This window comes from Sorex fumeus, unplaced genomic scaffold (genome assembly GCF_029834395.1).
Source record: "Sorex fumeus unplaced genomic scaffold, SorFum_2.1 ptg000239l, whole genome shotgun sequence".
In the NCBI taxonomy this organism is placed as follows: domain Eukaryota; kingdom Metazoa; phylum Chordata; class Mammalia; order Eulipotyphla; family Soricidae; genus Sorex; species Sorex fumeus.
The window spans coordinates 1353279-1367486 of NW_026606296.1; positions in this window are offsets into that span (position 1 = coordinate 1353279).

Sequence of the window (14208 nt, forward strand, 5' to 3'; positions counted from 1 at the left end):
AAATTTTGGGCCCAGCAGAGCAAGCTGAGCTTGATGACCCATTAAATATGAGGAACCTGTGGTGGTGGTGGTGGTGGTGATTCTGGTATCATGGTTACACTAATTCAGTTTCCTTCATCCCACGAAGAATTTGTTAGGATGAGAAATATATGCTGTAGAAAGGGGAGAGCAAAGAGCAATTGGAAAGAATCTTGAGAAATTCCAGAGGGAAGGATGATGGTGAACTGGGCAGACAAGGCAGAAGCTTATTGAGTGTGTCCAATCTCTCCTGGGAGTAGCGAGTCATGGAAACTCTTATGGATTCTTTCCCAGGGCACAGAATGAGGGGTGTTCTTCAACCTGAGTTGTGAAGGTCCAGTGTTGGTGTGTTTGAAAACTTAGGCACCTGTGTAGCGGTCATGGGATGTGGTTTTCTGCATGTTATATGTGCATCGCACAACTAAGGTCATACATGTTGTCATCAGTAACTCTTGACCTGGGTGCCTTTCCCCACCATTGTCCTCAGATCACTTTCAGTCTGCTTCTTCCTTGACTGAAGTTTTCTTTTGTAATCAAAAGTAAAGACATCTTTTCATTCAGGAGTTTTTAATTACTTTCTTTTGTTTATATAGCACTGAGATCCTACAATATTTGTCCTTTCTCTGAATTCTTTTGCTTGTCAGGATGCCCTCCATCCACCCAATTTGCAGGAGTCTGCAAGATTTTACCTTTTCTTGTAGCTGAGTAGTGTTCTGTTGTGCATGTTTATACTACAACTTTATCTGTTTATGTGTCCATTTGGGGTTTTTCTGAGTATTGTACTTAGCACGGCAGTGAACATAGGAGTGCATATATCATTTTGACTTTTCTATTAAGGGGTTTTGGTGGGAACATGCAAATGTGAAATCACTAGGTCTTTTGGAACCTATATTCTTGCTCCACTACCCAACTGCCACCACACTCCAGGCCGCTTTCCACATGCTTGGGCCGAGCCTCACATACGAATGAAGATATTCCTGGTCACATCCCTACTCATTTTCCATCATTACCACACCATATTTGATGGGTTTCAGACAGTAGGCAACAAATGATAGAGGAAATATATATTTATATATAAATATATAAATATTTTATCACTGTCCTCCCATTGTTCATCGATTTGCTTGAGCGGGCCCAGTAACGTCTCCATTAGACACTTTGTTGTTACTGTGTTTGGCACATCAAATACAAGGTAGCTTGCCAGGCTCTGCCATTCAGGCGAGATACTCTCGGTAGCTTGTCGGGCTCTCTGAGAGGGTTGGAGGAATCGGACTCGGGTCGGCCATGTTGGCTGCGTGCAAGGCAAATACCCTACTGCTGTGCTATCGCTCCAGCCCATAAATAAATATATAAATATTACATATATTTATATATTTCAGAGAGTCCAATAATCTACTGAGAGTATCCTGCCCACACTGCATCTTAGGCTATTCATCTTTGGATATTTTTTTCTTGTCAATTTTGTTTATTCTTCCAGAACCACCTGGTGAATTGGATAATTTATACTTTCATTTGAGAATTTTCTTATTTCTTATTTTTAATTTTATTTTTAAAAATTAGTTCACAATATTTGATTAGATTTTATATTTGATCGCCAATCCCAAAACCATTACACATTCCCACTACCATGTTTCGGATGTTTTCACCCCAAACCCCAACCCCTGCCCCATAGCAGAACCAAAATAATTTATTTTGCATTATTTGTTATGAATCACTTAATCATTTAATCACTTAATCCCCGTTATTCATCACTTTATTCGAGCGGGTGCCAGTAACGTCTCCATTCATCCCGGTTGCGTGCTAGGGTAGCCCAATGGTATCTGTTCGTTCTAGGAACATGCAGAGCCTCAAACCGATCATTTAGGATCTTGACGAAGAAGTCTGACCATCTTATAGGTGGGCGTCCACGTGATCTTTTGATGTCCCGTGGAATCCAATCAGTAATGGCTCTAGTCCAGTGGTTGTCTGTAAACCTCATTACATGTCCAGCCCATCTGATTTTTGATGTCTTGGCAAATGAGACAGTGTCCCTGATTCTTGAGCGTTGACGAAGATCAGAACTCCGGATTCTATCTCTCATTTGAGTGAATCGTGATATTCCAAGCATAGTTCTTTCGATTCCTCTTTGAGAGACCCGAATAGCGTTCTCATCTTGTTTTCATAGGGTCCAGGTCTCTGAGGCATATGTTAATGCAGGAAGAATAGTGGAATCAAAGAGATGTGCTCGTAGCTGGAGGTTCTTTGTCCTTTTAGTTATTTCTTCAATGCTCTTGAAGGCATTCCAAGCCGCTCTCTTCCTCCTGCGCAACTCAGGTGCCAGGTCATTCATCATGTTGATTTCTAGACCTAGATATATATATCTAGGTATATATATATATGCATTCAGAGATGGTGGTTCCGTTGAGAGCGAATGGAGCATCAGGAACAAGGCTGTTTCTCATAAACATTGTCTTCGTAAGATTCAGCTGTAGTCCGATCTTTCCACATTCACGGTCAAAGTCGTCCAGCATTTGTGCCGCTTGGCTGATGTTTGGTGTTATTAGAACGATGTCATCAGCAAAGCGGAGGTGGTGTAGTTGCCGACCATCTATCTTCACTCCCATGCTGTCCCATTCCAGTCATCGCATGATGTTCTCGAGGGTGGCACTGAAGAGTTTTGGTGAAATGGTATCACCCGGCCGTACCCCTCTCTTGATATGGATGATTACTTCTTTGTAGAGTGGTGAGATCTTGGTAGTGAATGCGCAATAGATCCTGATGTATTGAGTTTGTACGCCCTGATTGGCTAGGATGGATGTCTAAGATGGTTAAAATAATAAGCCTGTGTGCGTAGTTTGAGTCATGTGAAAGCTAGAGAGAATTTTTCTCATTGCAAACCATCACTACTTCAGTCGGTAGCATTTCAAGTCCTCCTAAATGAGGATGATGAGTGACAGGTCTAACGTTAATCTTTGCAAGTCATGTGTGCCTTCCCTGTTAACAAATAATTAATAACCAACTGTTCTAACCACTGCTTTGTTGGGGGAACAGTATTTATTATTACAGTCATTGCATTTCATCTCACCAAAATGCCCAAGACATTCCACCACTATCCATGTGCTACTTCCAGCTTCACGTCTTGTTTTATCCCACTCCTCCCCCAAGTGCATGGTAATCTCTGGTTTGGAATTCAAGGTTAAGGGGTTGCCGTATTTGACACTCTCTCTTTCCTTCTTTTCTGACTCCCAATATCACACACGAGAGAGATTGTGTGAGTTTTGTCTTAATCTCTCTTACTTATTTCAACTAACTTACTTATTGAAATTAAGGCTTTTGTCTTAATCCCTCTGACTTATTCCAGCTCCAGTCAGAGATTTCATTATTTTGTAATAGCTTAGTAAAATTCCATTGTGGACATCTGCATGTGTGCACGTGTGTCCGAACTTCTTTGTTCATCCTTCATTGATGTTTGCGTTGTCTCCATATCCTGGCTATTCTAATCAGTGCTTCCATGAACACAGGTATACATATTTCAAATTCATAATTTTGTTTTTAGTGGGTCAATGCCAAAAAGTGAAATCTCTGAAACATATGGAAATTATATTTTTATTGTTTTGGTGAAATCTCTGGCGTGTTTTAACTAGAAGTTGAACGAGTTCAGTTTCCCAGTGAGGTGAGGGAACCTTTTTTACATTCCTGCCTACAGTGGTTGTTTCTACTCTTTGTGACATATGACATTTTCACTGGTGGGTGATAATATCTCATTGTTTTGATTTGCAATATCCTGGTAATAGTTGATACTGAACATGTTTTCATAGACTTATTGATCATTTGTATGTCTTCTTTGTGGATGGTTCTCACTTCTCTCCTATTTGATGTGATGATTTGCGTTTTGTTGAGCTTTTGCATGCTTTATACATCTTGATATTGGTGCTTTATTTTTTATATGTTTGAAAATATTTTCTCCCACTCAGTAGGACAGTTTTAAAATTTTATCTCAAGTTTCATTTGTTCTGTAATCACTTGTACATTTGTTTTAATCCCCTTTGTATTTTTATTTCTTTTACCAGTAAAATCAAACCATTGCACACACCTATGAGGTTCCTTTCCTAGACAGGTCTGTATATGCTTTCAAAAATGTATTGTATGGATTATGGTCCAATTTCAAAGTCTATAATCCACTTTGAGTTAAGTTTGGGTGGATACGAGATATGTATTTCTTTCTCTTTTTTTACATTTTATTTTCCAGTTTTCCCCACATGTTAGTTGAAGAGGACTTGCCTGCCCGATTTATGTACCTAGCAACTTTGTCGTAGATTTTTCAATAAATATATGAGTTATATCTGTGTGCTGTCAATTCTACCCCATGGCCGGAGTGTTCGCTTTTTTTTCAATAGATCACAATTTTGATTACTATATTTGGCAACGTTGCTTCTGACCTTATCTTTAATGTGCCCCCTTTCAATCTTGATTCTTCCTATATCTTCCTATCTTACTGGTTAACCCTATAGTCTTAGCCTATCCCCACCACCACCACCTCCAGTTAACTAATATTCACCCATGGCCCCTTTGGGTATTTCTGGGGTCTCACTAACAACCATACATCCTATAACGAGAAAATTTACTATAGTACAATATTAAGCCAGGAAAAGCAATACTTCCCTCCTTTTTTCTTAGAATTGCTTTTAGTTCTCAGGGAGTTTTATGATTCTGTATTAATTTCACTGAAAGTTTTTCTAAATTGTTGATGAATGTCATCATAATCTTGAACAACTGCATTAAATATGTATAATTTGTGCATTATCATTTGGGCAATGTTAATTTTTCATACCCATAAACATGTAGTATTTTCCCATTTCCGGGGTTCCTTTCCTTTTCCTTTGTAAAATGACTGATAAGACTCATGTAGTTTTTTGCATTTGTTGTGAATATTAGTTTGATTTCTAGGTTATTGTTTTTTTGCATCAGTCCCAGAGGAGCTCAGATCTTACTGCTGGCTCAGTGATTGTGAGTGACACCCAGGGGCCTTGGGAAAACATGTGGGTGCTGAGGATCTAATTTGGCTTGCTTCTGTGTTAATGAATCAATTTTGGATCTGTACTTTTGCTTGGGGAGGTTTTTCATTGATTTTTTTCATTTTAATTTTTGTTTGGGGTCTACACTAGCAGTGCTCAGGGCTATTAAGTGCTCTGGCTCTGTACACAGAGGTCACTCCTGGTGGGACTTGGAGGATCCTGGGTGATATTGAATATTGGATCCAAGTCAGCGTCATGCAAGAAAGTACCTTACCCACTACACTATTGCATTTGTTTCTTTACTGTCCTTCTAGAAATTCTCTAATTCAGTGATTTTTCTCTTCTGTTGTCAGTTAAATAGCTTACATTATTTATTTAAAAATTTTCTTTTCTAGACCTCTTTTTTATTTGTTTGTGGGCCACATCCACTGGTGCTCTGGGCTTACCCTGGCTCTGCATGCAGAGAACAATCCTGGCTGGCTAAGCAGACCACATGGGGAACAAGGGATCAAACAGATCACTCATGTGGAAGTAAGTGCCCTACCTGGTTTGCTATCTTTCTGGCCTCCATCTCTTGCTTATTGATGAGGACATATGTACTGTCTTTTTAAAAAAAATTATTGAATCACTGTGAGATAATTACAAAACTACCCTATTTGTGTTTCAGTCATACAAGGATCAAACACCCATCCCTCCACCAATGCACATCTTCCACCACCAATGTCCCCAGTATCCCCACCTTCCCACCCCTCCCCTTGCCTCTATGGCAGACAATCTCCCCTATGCTCCCTTTTGAATTTCTTGTTATGATTCACATAAGATGTCTCGTGGTCACAAGGGCCTTAGCGTGCTCTTGGAATTCTAACATTCTAGATAAGTAGGGTGTGTAGAAATCTTTGCAGCAAGCTGCTCAATTCGAAATTCTTTTGTGTGTCTCTGGATCATGGCCATTAAGAAGCTTAAGTAACAGCCAGAGGCAATTTCTGGGCATGACATCCAGGGTCCCATGGGGATGGGGTAAGAGAGGGACCGGCCCATCCCCTATCCCTTGATGCCAGGAGTTTGTTGTCTCTGAACCCGCTTACCTGCACTTCTCTCTGGGTTCTGAAAGTTGGCAACCGCCAGGGAAGTGGGGTTTAGGGGGAAGGTGGAGGGACAATTCCTGCCAACCCCCCCCTCCCAAATCTGGGCATGTCAGTGAAGTTGGTCTGGCTTGAATTCTGGAGGCATCTCTGCAGTGAGCTGCTCTGTTCGAGACTCTTTTGTGTCTCTGGATCATGGCACTTGGTTTCATCTTTTCCAGAGAATTTGGCATATGCCATGCAGGGCACGCCTGCAACCCAACAGTGCACCACCGCTCTTAACTATGGTTTTTGTTCTCTTTCGAAATTTATGGGTCTCTGAAAATAAGGCCAATAAATGAGCCTGTATAGCTGAGCCAGCGGTGGTTTGTCTGTATGGCTCCCACATACGTAAATTTTGGCGGTTTACTTTCCTGGCAAACTTGGTCCAAAGTTGTTGGGGTCCGACCAAAGGCACAGCAGCAATGAAGACAACAGCAGGCTGCTGATGCACTCGCCCAGAAGGTACAGGTTGAACTTCTGGCTGTATCATACTCCCCCCACCCCCCGCCACGAGTGTCACTGATTCAATTTTGCTTCTTCCATTGTAATGCTGAGTACTACTATTGTATTCTTTACCTCTTCTGTTCAATTACTTATTGTTTCTCCCCTCAGTCTTTTTATATGTTCATTGACACTTGTGATGCTTTAGTAGTTCAGTGGTTATGAAGAGCATTTTGTTGCTTTAGGTCATGTCAGTCTGTGTCAGAATTTATAAAGCACTTGAGAAGTGTTCTGGGCTTCTGTCCCTGTCCAAAGAATGGTGAAATTTCTTAATTTTTTTCATTATTACTAGTGCTTCATGTGAGTTTTTGGTTTAACTCTGGGTTCAAGGTGGTCTGAGCAGTGATGTACTGTTCCCATTGATGTCTCAGGCTGCTTTGATATGTAAGGGTTAAATTGTACTTTTGCTCTGCTTCTGCTGTACCTCTTGAATTAAGAAATACCTTCTCATGGTGTATTGCTATAGTGACAGCAAAGTTAGAAATGTGAAGGGGATCTAAGCAAAGGCAACCAGGAGACAGCCAGAGGCAGGAACTCTGAGTGGCTCATTCTAGGAACCTAGCAGAGAAGAATAGGTCATCAGTAATAAGTCTTGGTTCAGAATGGAGCATAAGGACCCACACCCACCTGTTACCCAGATGGAGAAGTAGGGAAGGGTCACAGACACAATTAGTCAATTCATATATGTCTCTATGGGACCTAAAAGAATATGTCCATAACAAAGATTTCCAGCAACAGGAACCACAACTAGGACCCCTCCTGCTTCAGTGTAACTTAGTGTATTGTCACAACACAACCAGTTGAGAAGTCCCATTTATTTGCTCCTCTTCTCTTTGCCCCCAGTGAGTGGTTTCAGGAATGTTCCTATGTCAAGTGCTCAGTGCCCCTGTCTGGCTACAGTTCCAGAAGATTGCCTGGTTGCGGTCAGTCTTGACATGAAATAATTCACTCTCATTGCTTAATGTCCTAAAGTTTGTTTTGGTGTGATGGATTAATCGAACTGTTACATTTGGAGGCCCTGGTATGATGCTAAGACAACTTGGAATTCCTGGCTTGGTGGGTGAAAGGAGACCTGGGTCCTTATAGAAGGTGCCTGAGGGTACCAGCCTTCCTTAGCAGCCCACAGACTCCAGGAGAAGTTGGCCAGGCGGGCGAGGGATCAATGGGATTCACTGACAACAGGTACCTTCCCTAACAGCTTCTTACCTGGACAGACTTCCAGGAAAGCCCTTAGCTTCTCTCCCAGGGAGAGTTTGGATTCTGAGTCCTTTTCAGAATGTGGGGAGTGAGTTTCCCTTCTGGATGGAGTTGATTCTCAGGTGCCAGGACTGGCCCCAAGCGGCCCACAGAGTGCTGCCTGTTCTGAAATGTGCTTTCACAATGGTTCTCACTCAGGGGCCCGGGAGAGACTGATCACCTACCTACTCAGTGTGGGGAAGGGTTAATGAGTCACCCATGTGTAGTGTTTGTCTTTTTCTTTTGGGGAATTCCCAAGGATCTGGTATTCATTTCCCTACTCACCATCTTTTTCTCTTTCCTGTTACCACACTTCATCTGGTGAGCTGGGGCTTTCTTTTCGTATTACTCTGCTGTGGAGGAGTGAGCAACTTTTCTGTCTTAGGAGGCTGGGAGGAAATATTTTGGAGTTACTCGTCTTTCTTACCTATCCTCAGAAACTCACCGTTATTTTACCAAGATTTCCATTCCCCAGGAAGCAAGGGGTTAATAGCTTCCCTGGAAGAAAGCATAAGGGGTCCCTGACAGTTTGTTTTTTAGTGGCAAGAGAAACAGAACTCCTCCTCTCTGTTGCCCTCATCCAAGTTGCTTTAGTCATTTCTCTGAAACTTGTTAGCTGACAGGTTCCTACACAGAACGCTGAGAAATTCTTATTTTTTTAAATGTTTGGGCCTGGAGCGATAGCACAGCGGGTAGTGTGTTTGCCTTGTACGCAGCCAACATAGCCTACCCGGGTTCGATTCCCAGCATCCCATATAGTCCCCCGAACACCGCCAGGAGTAATTCCGGAGTGCATGAGCCAGGAGTAATCCCTGAGCATCGCCGGGTGTGACCCAGAAAGAAAAAAAAAAAAAGCAAAAAACAATCACTTTTTTTAAATTTTATAAGGTAGTTCACAATAAATGATTATATATAATATTCAAACACCAATTCTAGCACCATTACACCTTACCACCACCCGATTTGGGATGTTTCCATCCCAAGCCCCAGTCCCTGTCCCAAAACAGTGTCACGGTCCTCCAGTTGTTCATGGATTTGCTCAAGCGGCAGGCCCAGTAACGTCTCCATCATGAGACTTGTTGTGACTGTGTCTGGCATATTGAATATATATTATATTCAATCTCACCCTTGTGGGTGAGATACTCTCGGTAACTTGCCAGCCTCTCCGAGAGGGGCGAAGGAATCGAACCCTGCTTGGCCGGGCCAGTTGTATGCAAGGCAAATGCCCTAACTGCTTTGCTATTGCTCCAGCCCAAAACACAACTGAAATAATATATTTTGTATTGTCTGTCTGGAGCGATAGCACAGTGGTAGGGCGTTTGCCTTGCACGCAGCCAACATGGCCGACCCGAGTTCGATTCCTTCGCCCCTCTCGGAGAGCCCGGCAAGCTACCGAGAGTATCTCGCCCTCACGGCAGAGCCTGGCAACATCCCCGTGACGTATTCGATATGCCAGACACAGTAACAACAAAGTCTCCAATGGAGACGTTACTGGGCGTGCTCGAACAAATCGATGATCAACGGGAGGGCCTTTACCTTTACCTATTGTCTGTTTTGAAAAACCACTGAAAATGCTACAAGAATGTCTCCAAAGAGGAAACAGTGTGAAGATTGTTCTATTTTGGCAGGGGCCATTAAAACATACTTTAGGATATCACTAACATGTTATTAAAGGTTCAGTGATATGAGCTTTCGTTTATATATCAGAAAATATGTATATATGCATATATATATTTCCCAAAATGATTTTTTGCCTACTATTTGTAGGCACCCATCAAATGTGGTGTGGTACTTATGGAGAATGGGTAGGGAGTGTCTTATGATGTGTCGCGTGGTCCAGGAATATGTTCACTAGTCAGCCTGAGCATGTGGGGAGCAGCCTTGAGTGTGGTGGCAGTTGGGCTGGAGGCTTTCAATTACCAGGGCTTGGTCCCAGCTTTTTCTCCTGGAAGGGAGTAACATGACGCCTGACATAGCCATGCCACCAGACTCTGAACCAGGCTGTTTCACTCGGGGCACCCCAAGGGGGGGCGGGTGAAAGCCCTCCCTGCCCAAGGAACATTGAGAAATTCTTACTTTACACTTCTTATTCTCAAAATATATGGACTTAAAGGGCTAATACAGAAAATTCCAACACTTGGGCTTTTGAGATTTTGAGTTTCTTTTTTTGAAACACTGATTTAGACCCAAGAAATAGGGTAAAAATGAGCTAATCTGAGACATGAGATAAGAGAAATACTTTTTGGCTTTCTCTCTCTGAAGAGAGAGGTGTCTTTTTTTAAATTTTATTGAATCACCATGAGATAGGTACAAGCTTTCATGTTTGGGTTAGAATCACACAATGATCAAACACCCATCCCTCCACCAGTGCACATTTCCAAGCACCAATATCCCTGGTATACTCCCCCTTCCCACCTTCTCCCTGCCTCCCTATTGTCGGTGGTGCCCACCGCCCTCCTTCCTCTTCAGCAGGCTGCAGCCCCTCCACCTTTGCAACTTAAGCTGCAGAAAGACCGCCACCTTGAGACTCCTGGTTTGCTGAGAAAATGCCTCGCTCAGAACTAGAAAAGCTGAGAATGCTTATGTACCACTGTCTTGGTTTAGTAATTACTTGTTCATGATTTATCTTTGCCAACTTGATGCCAAGAGAGCTCTTTCATGACCTGTTTCCCTAAGAGACAGACAGGGCAGAGGGGCATTTGAAGTTGTGGGGGGGAGTCTGAAGGGACACTGGATGGTCTCAGTAGGCCAATAGGGCTCCACTTGCCCTGGGGAACACCCTATCTTTCTTGGTCTACCTTCAAGTCTTCTGGCCATTTGGAGTGGGGAGGGATCAGAGAAGCAGCAAACTCAATCAACAGACTGTGAGTATGCATGTGTGTGTATGTGAGTTTGCACATGTGTGCAGTCAGTTTGTCCAATTTTCTGTGTGTAAAGGCTAGAAAGTTAGAGCGAGATTGAAAGCAGAAGTAGAAGCCCTCAAGGAAAGCTGCATCATTAATAAAGCTCAGACTGTGAAGTCATGAATATCAGTAGCTTCTAATTTAGATTGAAGAAAGGAAAGTAGACCAAAATGTTTAAAATATTTAGAATCACGTCAGGTTTTTGGCAACTTAAACTTTTTTGGCAACTTAAACCAACACCCACCAACTGGCCCCCTGGCGCCGTGTAATCCCATCAGCGGCCAAGACTCTGAGACTATAAAAACCAGCTCCCGGAGGAGAAGAGCACAATCTCCTGCCCCCGCGCCTGGCTATTCCTCGCCGGAGCCCCTTGGAGGGGAGCGGGTTGAGCTTTCCTCCCCGCCCTGGCCAGGGCCCTGGCAGCCGAAGACCTCCAGGACCAGCCACCACCATGCTGAGACCACTCTCCGCACACCTGAAGGTACCGGCAGAGGGACAAAGCCACGTGGGTTCCGGGGCCGAGATCTCCAAGCCTACTCGGATTGGAGTCGAGCATCCTCCACCCAGATCCTCCAAATTCCAGTAGGCGGGGGTCACACCCACCAACTGGCCCCCTGGCGCCGTGTAATCCCATCAGCGGCCAAGACTCTGAGACTATAAAAACCAGCTCCCGGAACCGCGCGGCCTCATTCGCGGCCGCTTGACATCTTATTATGACATCTCATTCCTACTTTGACAAACTGGCAGGCTACCAAATGTAGCCTGCCCACACGGCAGAGTCTGGCAAACACCCTGTGGCGCACCCAATATGCCAAATACCAGTAACAATGATGGGTCTCATTCTCCTAAAGAGCCTTGAATATAACCTCAGGGCCAGGATGAAGGAGACGTTACTGGGGTCTGCTCGAGGCAATCGACGAATCGACGAAACTTTAATGATTCCAGCTTTACTGGATTAAGACTCAATTTTGATGTTTAGTGTTCTAATGGAGAAAAATATATACTCTGAGGAATTCTCTGTTGAAATACATAAGTAAATATTATTTTGTGGTAACTTTTGGAAAACAGGGCTTCCCAGAACTAAACTCTACAGAAAAACTTGAATTCGAAGAAAATAAAAGGGGATGACAGTCTGAGAAGAGCTTCTAGCACAATCCATGAAATTTGCTATTTATAAATTCAAGCCTGTTTGGAGTTTCATGGGCGGCATTGTCATTTAAAAAATGGTAGGGGGGGGGGGGCGGGAAGGAGAGTTTAGACTTATATAGCTGTAAAATAAAGTTATGTGTTAACTAATTTCAGTCAGTTTCACTTAGTTGAAAGGCAAAGTTATACACCAAAATAGACTACACTTAGGAATAGTTTATTTTTGAGATTTACTTGTGGTTTAAATTTTAGTGTTATTGAGTAATTTTAGAAGTAGCTCTGTTCTGTACTTCTCTCACTTCCTGACTGGAGGAAGTCTCCAGCTTAGGAATTCATTGTTTGCTCCTTAAAATAGAAAAAAAGTAGTGACCTTTTTAAGCTCATTAATGACCATGATCCAGAGACTCACAAATAAATTTTGGAAGAGAGCCAACATGATACAGAGATGCTTCCGAACTGCAAACCACCATCCAGTTAAAAATTTAACTTCAGCTCTAGCGCCATATTTAAAATTTTAGAATTCCTGGGCATTTCATACTGTGTGCCACTGATATACCAAGAGTAGCACACCACATTTGATGGATGTAAGGTAGAAGGCAACCGATCTTGATAAAAAAATAATTATATGTATATATATATACATATATATATATTAGCACACAATGCTCAACCTGTAACAACATGTTACTGATCTACTACAGCATTGTAGCACTGTCCTCCCAAGCAGAGAATTTTCTCAAGCAGGCGCCAGTAATGTCTCCATTGTGAGGCTTATTGTTACTGTTTTTGGCTTATCAAATACACTTCGGGGATTTTCCTAGGCTCTTCCATGTGGTCAGGATACTCTCCGTAGCTTGCCAGGCTCTCTAATAGGGAACCTAAAAGGGTAAGCAGAAATATCAGGAAGAAAAGATTTGAGTCACTAGGAAAGAAAGATTAAGTCAGTTTAAGAAGAAAATAAACACATTACTGTGGACTGAGTTCACAAAAAGGTGCAGAGTCTGGGTCTAGTCCTAGTTCCCTGAATGCTTCCTCCAGTTCCAGGACTTCTCTGCTTCTCTTACCAGGAGAATCCGTATTGTCAACCTGATATCCACTTACCCAAAATTCACTTACGTTTCTTCCCCTGGTTCCCTGAAGCCAAAAACATCCCTCAACTAAGAGAAGACCTGGAAGTCTTACCTTTGACTACTGGCATGAATAGAAGCGTTTAAACTTTTGGTCAGTCTTCCAACTTTTTCAAAATATACTTTGTTATTGATAATTAAAATTTTCCAAGATGTCTGGAAATAAGTTAGATGGGATGAAATGTGTAAGAAGAGTAATAGATAGATAGATAGATAGATAGATAGAGATATAAATAGATATCAGTGGTATATATGTGATTCCTGAAACTATGGGTGATATACATTTGACTAATTTGTATTTTTTAATTATTATATAAGAAATAGGTATATTCTGGAATTTTTTAAGCTGTATTTTATTGCAATTTAAAAGATGAGATGGGGGACAGATGGACAGTAGACGTTAAGGTGCATGCCTTATATGTGCCCAACCCCAGTTCAATCCCTGATACCACATGGTCCACAAAACAGGTCTGAATTATCTCAGGTCCTCATATTGTACTACCAGCCTAGTTGTTACTCAGTGATATACATGTGTATATATGCATGATATACATGCTTGCAATGTATGAAGAAATGATTTCTATTCTTGGCAACCTTCTCTCAAAAAATAATTAATTAAAAAGTTGAGGGTCAAGAAATATTAAAAAAAAAGTGGCCTTGAACACAACCAACCCCAGTTTGATCTCTAGTACCATATATGGAAGCACAACATCGTGAGCACTGCTAGGAGTGATCCCTTTAGGAAAGTACTTAGAGTTGGGATAGAGAAGAATCCACTATGGCAAGGATAGTTGTAAATGATTACTCGGATAATAACTGAGTGCTAAAAGTAGGTAAAGGAACAAATACGATTACCTTTCAATATTTATATTGCAAACTATAGTGTGTGTGTTAGAGAGAGAGATAGAGGAAAACTGTCTACAATAGAGGTAGGCTGGGAGTTGAGGGTGGCAGTAAGAAACTGGAGGACACTGGTGGTGGGAAATCTACACTGGTGGAGGGATGGGGGTCAGAACATTGTATGACTGAAACTGGACCATGAACAGCTTTCTAACGGTGTATCTCATGGTGATTTAATTTAAAAATTGTAGTAATAAACCTTAATCAATACTGGATATGATCTCCAAACCTAAATACCACCCCAACCCCTGTCAAAAAA